The sequence below is a fragment of the Mastomys coucha genome, unplaced genomic scaffold, assembly GCF_008632895.1.
Source record: "Mastomys coucha isolate ucsf_1 unplaced genomic scaffold, UCSF_Mcou_1 pScaffold13, whole genome shotgun sequence".
Lineage (NCBI taxonomy): Eukaryota > Metazoa > Chordata > Mammalia > Rodentia > Muridae > Mastomys > Mastomys coucha.
This window is the reverse complement of record NW_022196895.1, coordinates 60,138,884-60,148,630: the sequence shown is the minus strand read 5'-3', so window position 1 is coordinate 60,148,630 and position 9,747 is coordinate 60,138,884.

Genomic DNA, 9,747 nt, shown 5'->3' with positions numbered 1-9,747 from the left:
TCTCTCTTCTTTTCCTCCTCACCATTTATATGAAAGTCAGGTTCACACTTAGCCCAGGATGGACCTCTGCTTACTTCATCTTCCTGCTTTTCATGTTACTGCAGGAAATTGGGTCTCTAGAGAACAGCACACAGCTCTCTGAAAACATAAACCACTGGCTCAGTTCAGATTTGTCAAATAATTATTGGGCAAACATTATTCGGCAAATAAACAGGAATGTTTCTGTGCAGAGAATCCCGGGTGTGACTTCAGAGACATTGTGTTATCTTCCAGTTCCATCATATTCACAGTGAGTGTTCGAACATAAAATCCCTTCCAGTGAGAAGGACACATGAGTCGATAAAGTATGAGGCAATAACTCATGGGCTGCCACCCTGACCTTTGCACGGCACATCACCATGTAGCTCTCACATAGGAACCTGGTTAATTTTAGATGTTAGGTCCGAAGACTGCTCTTCTCCCTCCTTTCTTTTCTTCTTTGTTTATACCTTTCTTCTCTCACTAATATGTAAGCCCCAAGAGCTTCAATTTCACTCATAACTTAGCTTTCTGTCACATTACAGGTCTTCTATACATGCTTGTTTAATAAATAAATGTGACCCTTCTGACTGGATAAATTTGAGCATGCCTGGCCTGTTGAGATACCCTAGCAATAGAAGGGTAGTTCATTTCTTATGCCATGAGGAATCATACACAGCATGGCTTAGCTAAATGGTGTGGAGCCTCACAGACCCTTCGGCTTAGTCACTACGTTTGCAATGTTCTCCCTAAGAGTCCTGCATCAGTTTAGTGGCTTCTCATAGTCCCAGATCTAGGATAGTGCCAACTTTGTTGCAGTGATTTGAGGACTTACTCAAAGGTGGATGCTATGTGGATCAGTCTTCTCTTCCTTTCAAAGCAAATGGAGAATAGCAACATAGTAAACTTAGCTGATTCTCTTTTTCATCTCACGTTGGCTGGTTCCTGGGTTATGTTATCTCCCAAGAGATGGTTAGCTCATTGGTATAGTCATTTACTTTAGCTGTAATATGTAAGTATTTTTTAAAGAAAAATGTCATCTGTCACCGAGTAAGCTGCAGATCATGCTTCCTGGGGACTTGGAAGGAAAGCAGCCCTGCAGATTAACACACGCTTGAGGCCCGGGGGTGTCAGAATTTAGTACCCCTTTTCAGACTGAATGTTTTGGGTATGGCAGTTTCTTGAGAGATCCAATGTGTAAACTTCAACCCAACTGCAGGACTATAGCTGGGAATGGGTAGAAATGGTGGGTAGGCTCAGTGATTGTGTTACACACAATTACCTCAATCAACGTCTTCATACAACAAAGGAGATTTAAATACACACCAGAAAATGAGCCGAGGTAGACCTGGTTGAACAAACACTGGAGCTTTCTCACTACACCAGGCAGTGCCCAGATTGCCTGTGATTTGTTAGATATACAGGAATTACGTATCAAATGAATGAATGAACTCATATTGTGTAGCTGCCAGCAGCCACTCATAGGAATGGGTGGTCTGGAATGGGAGTCAAAGGGCCTGAAAATTAAGGGTACCGGAAATGCGGGAAGGGTTTGAAAAAGTTAGACCAACACATGGTGTGCTTTCAGTCCGCCATCCTTCATTCAATCTCCTTGTTACAAGCAAACAGGTAGATGGGTAAAGCAAAAACCCTCCCCAAGTTCGTCAGCAACTTGGCCCAATCAGCAGCTTCAGCTTCAGTCTCTGGAGGCGGGACTTCCGGTGTAACTGGAACTTGGAGAGAGGCGTGGCAATTAGCAGGAGGTGGGCAGAGAGGCATGGCTCTCTGTGGCAAGGCGGGTCTGAAGAATCAGCCCTCAGCTATAGGAGGGTCACAATATTGACTACGCTTTTTCTATGTACTTTTTATATTTGGATATTTTGTTTCTACTCCTTGACTTTGGTACTTCCTCACAGATCTGCCACTCTCTTCTCTGTGGCTTGTCCTTCACTTGCACAGTCATCCATCCATCCAGACCTTCTGGCCTTTCTAGCCTTTTCTTGACTCTGCATTTGCTAGGAATCTTGTAAGATAAACATAGCACATCATAAGATAAAGTAGAGCCTCACTACTTATGGTGTTCATCATGTCCTTACCCACATCTTTCTAGGAGAGCTGCTTTAGCCCAGAGTTCTACCTCTGAAGGTCACTGTTTCAAGGGCAACTGCCAATAAGTAGATGACCTTGATTTCTGCTGGGAAGGAGTTTTGATGTCTTTCCGATCATCTTAGGCTCTCTACTGTTTCTTCTAACTATATAGGATGTTGAAGAACTGAAAGCACGAATTATGCACAGTAAGAGTGTATGTCTGGGGGACTGGAGAGATGGCTCAGCAGTTAAGAGCACTGTCTGTTCTTCCAGAGGTCCTGAGTTCAATTCTGAGCAACCACATGGTGGCTCACAACCATCTGTAATGGGATCCGATGCCCTCTTCTGGTGTTTCTGAAGACAGCAACAGTGTACCCATACATAAAATAAATAAATTAATCTTAAAAAAAAAAAAAGAGTGTATGTCTGAGAAAGAGAGTGGAGAATTTAGGATATTCCAGCTGTGGTAAAAGGTTAGCTTTATTGCTATTACCAAAACACCCCACAGGGATAACTTTAGTTTGCTCACAGTTTCATAGATTTCTGCCCATTGTGACAAGGGTTGTGTGTTAGTGCAGTTCATACCATACCATGGTGGATAGGAAGTGGAACAGAGGAGTAACAGGGAGGGGCCCAGAAAGAGCCGAACTCCCAAGAACATGTTCAGCTAAGCCCAGTGTCCACAGATCCACCACTCACCACCATCTTTTCAAACTTTGAAACCATCACGATCAAAGTATTCATTAAGTCGAACCCTCGCGATATAATTCTTTCTGGAAAATGCTCTCACAGATGTACCTAGAAGTGTGCCTTATCATCTCCAAGGTGCATCTCAATGTGACCAAGTTGACAATCAACATGAACAGTTTTGGGGAAGAGTCATCAGGAGACGAAGGCTCAAATTTTTGATGCTGAAAAAACGACAAGTAAGACATCTCTTCTAGATCACCTTTGTTCAGGAAAGGATTTAATGAGTAGAATAGAGACTTTGTCTTCCCAGTCTTTAAAAAGAGTGTGTCTGTCGCTGTCCTTCTAAGGTTCCTGGATCATTGCAGAAGCGTGGGCAGATGGGATGCAAGGACAAGAAGGCAGGGAGGAGGAGGAGGGCTTTAAAACACTGTTCTGTATATGGAACAATGAACACAACACGATCTCATGGGAGCTGTGGATGCTTGCACTGCGCCTGCACAAATCTGGGCCTATTTACAGTCAATCATGGACTGAGGAGGGGCTTGTGGGACCTTACCTTTTCCTGAGAAAGTATTTGCTACTGACGGATTCTGGGGGAAGGGTAGCCGGTGGCTTCAGTTATAAACCTACTGAGGAGCTCACCAGTGTCATACGAATGATCTTCCTTAAATAAAAAAAAAATATACAGTGGCACATTATGATGATAGCAAGGGATGTGTGTGTGTGTGTGTGTGTGTGTGTGTGTGTGTGTGTGTTAGGAGGGGGAGAGAGAGAGCATGAGGAGTCACAATAACCATAATGTGCTTTGTAAATCCAAGAAATTGTCAAAGAACAAATGCAATGAAAGGTATTAAAAGCAACACAACAGGAGTGTCTCTATTAATAATACCTACTCTATCTTATGAGTGTTCTCACCATAAGCAAAGTGATATAGTCACATACTTCACCTCTGCTTCCTTCCTTACCCTCGCTTCATTTCTTCCATCTTCCCTCTCCCTCCATCCCACCCTTCCTTCATCTCCCTTTCTTTCTCTCTTTCTGTGTATGATATGTATATACATATATATATATATATATATACACATGTGTTGATGTATATATATGCTTGGTGTCTTTCTCAAACATCAATTTTATTTATTTTAGGAAGCAGTGCTTAGCACTGAACCTAGGGCTTCTGCTAGTCAAGTGCTCTCACTGAGGTGTCCCTTCAGCCCGTCTGGAAACCTGAGTTCTAGAAAGAGTCTTTCACTGTATCTGGAGGTCACTGATGCAACTAGACTGGCTGACCAATGAGCAATCCCAAATGATCTGCTAGTCTCTGCCTCTACAGTGCTATAATTAGTTATAGACATGCCTTTGGCTTTTTATGTGGTTGCTAGGGGGAATCCAAACGCAGGCCCTTCTGCTTTTCAGCAAGCATTCTACCAACTGAGCTATATTATCAACTCCCTTCAAGCCCTTTACAGTGTTGCTCCATAGATCTGAATGGGAGACTGGACACTGGCCATGTCCAGGCCTTCCTTGTGTGATATCATCTTAAGAATCTCATTCTCACCCATTTGCTGGCTTCTGAGCTAGTAAGTATAGAAAACTTCCTCATGCTAATGTTCACTCCAGTTTCGGGCTCTCAGAGGGACAAGGTCAGTTTCCTATTCTTATTGGAAATGGCATAGCAACCAGGTGTTTCATACATGGCTTGAAAAGGGTTAATGGTTAACTTGCCCTGCATCCCTGGCCTGCAGAGGTCAAGTACAGAAGGCAGTAAGGAATTAAAGTTGTAACAAAGCTTTAAAACAAAGCATTCTCCTCTGGGCCTGAGCATCTTTATTTGGAGTTTCTGTCTACATGTTAAGTGACTCTTAAGTACCAATGAGGAAGTCTGCTGCTCTTGGTCCTCCTTTCCCTCCTCCTCCCCCTCCTCCCTTCTTTTTTTTTTTTTTTTTTTGAGACAGGGTTTCTCTGTAGCCCTGGCTGTCCTGGAACTCACTGTGTAGACCAGGCTGGCCTGGAACTCAGAAATCCGCCTGCCTCTGTCTCCCAAGTGCTGGGATTAAAGGCGTGCGCCACCACCACCCGGCCTCCTCCCATCTTCTTTACCCTTATTTGTGTATGTGCACGCCCATGTACACCCATGTTCACAATGGAAAGAAAGTATAGTAAGGTGTTAGGAGGGAAGAGATGCCAGGAGTTTAGATTTTATTCATAGTTGACAGAGGAAGAAAACTTGGCAGAAGGTTTTGCAGAGTCCTCAAGTCAAGTTACTGTGCTCACCATTGTGATAATCCCTGGACTTGATCAGTCACTGGCCATGGGGCCCAACTTCCAAATGTTTCCTCTGGATACAGTGTACACTCAGTCAGTAGTTCCAGGATGTCTGTCTGTCATGTGGATAGCCCTAGGGCTGGTTCTGTGTACAATGCATGACTTAAACCACCCATGGAGTTGAGACTGACTAGAAGAGGAAAGTCAGCCATCACCACATTAACAGTAACTGCGCTTGAGTGTTGAGTTGAGTGTTCATTGTGCATCTTGTATAATGCTCCCCACTCCTTCCACGGTAACTCCCCCCCCCCCCAGCACAGAGACTCTGGGGCCATCATGTGCCGGAGCGGAGACTGAAAGTCTAGCCCATTTCACACTGGATCTCATAGGAACAGGGGCAGGAAGGTAGAAGGCAGCAAGAGCAGTTGCACTGTAATTACTGTGAGCCCAGTCAGGTCTAGAACCTCACTGAGCTTTGCAAAGACCTACTGGGATGGCTGATCTACCTCCAGGTAGACATTCTAGAGGATCTGTCTTCTAGGATGAACAGTACAGAGAGTGGAGAATATAAATTTATGGGGAAATTGATTTGTTCTTGACTTAATTTTGTTGTGCTTAGGTAGTAAATAAAAGAAAGCAAAAGCTACGTTCTTTCTTCCCACAGTCTTGTCCTTCGGTAAGGAGAAAAATCAAACTTAAAGGACACAAGGGAGAATCCACCCATCGGGGTGTCTTTCTGCTGTGCTGAGGCAGGGAAGCCAGCCTCCTTATTCAGCCTCTCTCCTCTCTGGCTGAAGCTCAAATGCTGCCCTCTGTGGTTTTCACTTAACAAATGTTAATGAGATGGCATTGTAATCACCGCATTTTATAAATATCTCATCCGCAAATTGGACCACAAAACCCCAATGAGCCAGCTGAGCATATTCCACCAGCCGATATTTTCCCCACAGTCTTAACCAAAGGATGTAAAATGTATTCTTGCTTTGCAGCCCTTTGGGCCCATGGGTGTCAGATGCCTGAGACGACTGCTGTTCGCCTGCCCCCAACTCAAGTGGCTTGCTGGGTGTGTGAGCCTTTCACACAGTCCTGGGTGATGTAAGGGATTTAGGCTTGATCAATTATACCCTTTTCAAGTTAACACTAGAAAAATGAGAAATTGATTTTTTTTCTTGACGAAACAATATTTTAGAAATTCGGGATATAAAAATGGGATTTGACCTCGCGTATCAAGTTAGCCATCACCGTGATGATTAGAACCTGCAATTATGTCATATTTTGTATGTCACAACCTAATGTGATGAGCTTGTCAGATTTCTTCAGGGAGAGGATGCTCTGTCCTCCATATGAGGTAGCCTCCAGCTGTGACTGCTTTGTGGAGTGGGGGTGAGGGGGCAGGGGTCCACAGGAGTCATCTTGTTCAGCAAATCTGCTATCGTGAGAATCCTCAGATGTGGGCACATAATTTGAGCCATCCTGCTCCATCAATAGGAAAAGCCTATCTTGAAGACTCTCCCTTCAAGTTTAAACTTTCAGAGTTTAAATTGGCATTTTGTGATTATTAGCACACTCTCCTTAAATGATACATTTTCACAATAAGCAAAGAGGAGGACCCCAACCCCCACCCCCACCCCCGTGGCAGGCATTCTGTCAACTCAACTGATGGGTTACACGGCACTTGGAAGATGGAGTCAGGCTTTACATCAATGATGTATCCTTAACAACTGGGACATTTCTTGGGCTTAATTTTTAATAAACTTGGTCTCAGAAAAACAAACATTACATTTTCTCTTTCATTTGTAGGTCCTAGTGATTATAGACACACAGAATCCTCTATAGACCCATATTATGTCCTCTACCAATGACACAAAAGTAGGTGTGAAACTTTGTCAAAGAGCAGAGGGACTGATGGGAGGGGAAGGAAATGCACGGAGGAGGGGCGTGCTCAGGTACATTATCCGCTCACACAAAGCTGACCTTAAGCAACTCTGTGCGGTCAAAAGGCTTGCTATGAAAGTGGGCTTCCATCTACAATCACTAAAAACTTGTAGCTTTTTTTTTTTTATCCATGGAAATATCTGAAGAATATACCTCAGGGTTTTCTTCAATTTTTAAAAAAGATTATTTATTTATTTATTTATTTTTATATTGTACACGTGTACAAGCTGTTAGCATGTATACATATGCGCACCACACATGTGTGTCACCTGCATGCTAGTGGCCATGAAGGTTTGAAGAGAGTGTCTGATCCCCTGGAGCTAGAGTTACAGACAATTGTGAGCCACCTAATTATGGATGTTGGAAACCCCAGTTTCCTCTTCTCTGTGAGAGCAGCAGAGCCCTTAACTGCTGGAGCCATCTCTCTAGTTCTCCCTTTCTATTGCAGTTAATGATATAAAAGGAGTGCTAAGCCTTTAAAAATTTGTCAACAACACCTCATTAGATGTGGGAACTTGAACACCGTAACTGTTTATTCCTGGATAATTAGCTGTTTTTCTTAATGCCATTTCTCTGTGAGGAAGCAAAACTCACTGCATAACAATGTATTCTTGTAACTAACCATTCTCATTGGAGCTAATTAATCCTTCCTGAACTATTTTATATTTCTCCCCAAACCATCACATTAAGAATTAAACATCAGCATGGGCTTGGGCATGATTATGCTGCATCCAGGTCATAGAAACCAAAATCAAAACAATGAGTTATTGACTGTCTCTAAAAATTTCTTTCTGTCCCTGCCCTAGTTCTCTCCCACAAACTCTTTGCTTCCCACACAATCGATGATCTACTATAATTTCATCACAATTTGAATTTTCAGAAAATTTATCATCAGAAAGCAAAGGAAAGTCATTATCATAATAATTAATATTTGCTAATTAAAAACATTAAATTATTTGGAGATAACATTTTACCATGTAACTCTGGTTGTTCTAGAACTTGCTATATAGACCAGGCTGGCCTTGAACTCAAGTGATCTGGCTGGCCCTACCTCCTGAGTGCTGGGATTGAAGGCATTTGCCAACACACCTGGCATTAATGTTTTTAAATATTGTAGTATATACTCTTTTAGGTTTGCTTTCTTTTACTCACAGTTATCTCCAGATTCATCAGTTTTGCTGAATATAACAATAGTCAAATAGTTCATCCCTTTCTATTGCTGAGTAGTATTTTGTTGTCAATTTTTTTTATTTTTTGTTTGTGTTATTTGATGTGTGCCTGTGTGTGTTATAACTGTGTGTGTGTGTGTGTGAGTGTCTTACAACTGTGTGTGTGACTGTGTGAATGTGTGCATGTATGTGTGTAGTGGGTTCTAGAAATTGAACTCAGGGCATCATACATGCTAGTCAAGTGCCCTGGCTTGACTACATCCCATAAGCACCATATAAGAGCTATGTCCCCAGCACTTACACCAGAGGTTTGTTTTTCTTCTTTAATCAGTTCATATTTTTGTTGTTGTTTCTAGTGTTAAAAACTGTAACTGTAAGTTACTGCAGGCACTTGAGTACAAGTCTTATGTGAGATATTATCTTTTTGAGTATGCAGGGGAGATGCATACTTACCTTTTTAAGAAACTGTCCAACAGCCAGCTAGGTGTGATGGCTGACCCTAGTAGTCCTGGCACTAAGGAGGCTGAGGCAGGACAATTACCACAGGTTTGAGCCAAGCTAACAATGCTGATCATCTTTTAACACACTTATTCACAGTCTACATGTCTTTGTTTTTAAACTTAATTTTATATGTATTGATGTGAGGGTGTCAGATCTCCTGGAACTTGAGTTATAGACCATTGTGAGGTGCCATGTAGGTTCTGGGAATTGAACCTAGGTCCTCTAGAATAGCAGTCAGTGCTCTTAACCACTGAGCCATCTCTCCAGCCCCTAGTGTGTGTGTGTTTATGTGTGTGTGTATGTCTGTGTGTGTGTATATATATATATATATATATATATATATATATATATATATATATGTGTGTGTGTGTGTGTGTGTGTGTGTGTGTATATATATATATATATATATGTGTGTGTGTGTGTGTGTGTGTGTTTGTTGTTGTATTATATACACACACATACATACACACACACACACATATATACACACACATATATATGTCTTTTATGATGGAGTATCTGTTCAAATCTATGCTGCATGTGATCTGGCATGATCAGGTATTTTAAGGATCCTTGTCACAGGTCTATACCCATCTTTTTTTAGTGCACTCTCTCTAGTGGGCTCCATTGAACCTAGGAAGGCCAGCAATGCTGTTAGTCTGTTAGAGTTGCTAGGACACAGCTGAATAGATTAAGCAACATGGACTTATTGTCTTTTAATTCTGGATGCCCAAAGTTTAAGATAATGGTGTCATCAGGGTTGGTTCCTTCTATCACAGGGAGAACTGATATGTTCTAGGCCTCTTCTCTACGTTCTGATTGTTTGCTGGCAACTTTTGATACTTGTTGGCTTATAGAAAGATCATCTAGCTCTTCTATATGATCACCATCACATGTTTTTAATATCCCAGTCACCTCTTTGTTTTTTTTTTTTAAATTAAAAACATAAGTGTACTTACTTAGAGGAACACAGTAATATGACCTCAATGAATTATATTTACATGACTTCATTCCCAAGGTCACATTATTAGATACTCAGAGAAACAAAACTCAAATCCTACCTTCAAGGCAAAGAGTAGGAAAG